This window comes from Callospermophilus lateralis, chromosome X (genome assembly GCF_048772815.1).
Source record: "Callospermophilus lateralis isolate mCalLat2 chromosome X, mCalLat2.hap1, whole genome shotgun sequence".
Taxonomy (NCBI): domain Eukaryota; kingdom Metazoa; phylum Chordata; class Mammalia; order Rodentia; family Sciuridae; genus Callospermophilus; species Callospermophilus lateralis.
In genome coordinates, this window is record NC_135325.1 from 49,161,563 (window position 1) to 49,163,295 (window position 1,733).

The 1,733-nt window shown below is 41.5% G+C and overlaps 1 pseudogene; it reads left to right on the forward strand.

Moving 5' to 3' along the window:
• Positions 1-331: 331 nt before the first annotated feature.
• LOC143638530 (SUMO-conjugating enzyme UBC9 pseudogene) lies at positions 332-968 on the forward strand (annotated as a pseudogene).
• The last annotated feature ends 765 nt before the right edge of the window (positions 969-1,733 follow it).

The window sequence follows — 1,733 nt, forward strand, 5'->3', positions numbered from 1 at the left end:
AATCAATTTATTTTAAAATTAATTACTGATATGAAAAACTTACTTATGCAATTTCAATATTAATTTTCTATATATGTTATACCTTTTAAGCCTCTTTTCCTTTGCTAGTGCTTTCTTTTGTGTTTAGTTGAATTATTGTAGTGTAGTGTTTTGATTCCCTTTTCATTTAATTTTGTGAATATTTAATATATTTTCTTTGTGATAACCATGATATTTGTAGTTAATAAATTTCTGAGACAAGGGAGCGCCACCATGATGCACCAGTCTCAATGCACCTGCCTCAACGCTCCAGCCTTAATGCACCAGCCTCTGCTGCCCAGGGATTTTGAACATGTCTGGATTGTCAGGGATTGCTCTCAGCAGACTAGCCCAGGAGAGAAAAGCTTGGAGGTAGTATCACCCCTTTGGCTTGGTATCTGCCTGGACTAAGAATCTGGATCACACGATGAACCTAATGAACTGGGAATATGCCATCCCAGGAAAGGAGGGGACTCCATGGAAAGGAGGCTTGATCAAGCTGGGAATGCTCTTCAAAGATGATTATCCATCCTTACCACTGTAAATTTGAGCCACTGATGTTTCACCTGAATGTGTACCCTTCTGGTACCGTGTATCTGTACATCCTGGAGGAGGACAAGAACTGCAGGCCAGACATCACAATCTAGCAGATCTTATTAGGAATACAGGAACTTCTAAACGAACTAAATATCCAAGACCCTAGTCACGCAGAGGCCTACAGGATTTACTGCCCAAACAGAATGGAATATGAGAAAAGTGTTTGAGTACAAGCCAAGAAGTTTGTACCCTCACAGGCAGCAACCCTGTGGCACTGCAAAAGGAGGAATTGGTTTGGCAAAAACTTGATTACCTTTTTGCAAATCTCAAGTCGCTCTTATAGTTCCCAGTTGCATGGGAAGGTGGTGGGGGGCATCTTTCATTTCCGCCACTGGCATACAGTTCTGAATTAGCTGAATTGCCCCTGTTTTTCATTCAGAGTCTCTTCCTTCAGTCTTTTGTATTTTTTGATTGTTATGTAAAACTTGCTTTCATTTTAATATTGATGTCAGTATTTTAACTGCTGTAAAATTATAAACTTTTAAATTTGAGTAAACCCCTAGGAGCTAATTCGGGTATGATTCACTGTTCAGAGCTGTCTCAGCAGGCTGTCATTGACCCTCCCTTCCCACACCCTTCTCTCAGAACCTGGCTGTTGCTAATGTGCCTCAGATCCAAGGTCAGCAGGATCTTGACCGGCACCTACACCATTTTAGATGGGGAGCCATTTTATCTAGGTACTCCTAAGTTTCAATTTAGGAGCCATTTTATCTAGAGATTCTGAGACAAAGCTACTTAGCCTCCCATAAGAACATGTGTCTGCTAAAGGGTCGACCCCACCCCAACCCATGACAGAACTCCTAAAGTATGCTTGTGAAATTCCTCTTGCAGGCTATAAAGCTGCTCTGTAAGTGCCGACACACTGCTGCTCTCCTCACAGGGACAGCCTTGTCAGTTTGCTCCATGCTCTGACAATAAATGTCTGTCATGATGGGGCAAAAGGTGTGACATCTGCAGTAGAGGGGAGAGAATGTCCACGTGCTTCTGCCCTTTTCAATACTTTATTGACTCAAATCACTCAATACAATTTCACTCTATAGGTTCTTTTTTTTTTTTTTTGGTGCTGGTGATTGAATCCAGGGCCTTGTGCATGTGAGTCTATAGATTCTTAATCAAGA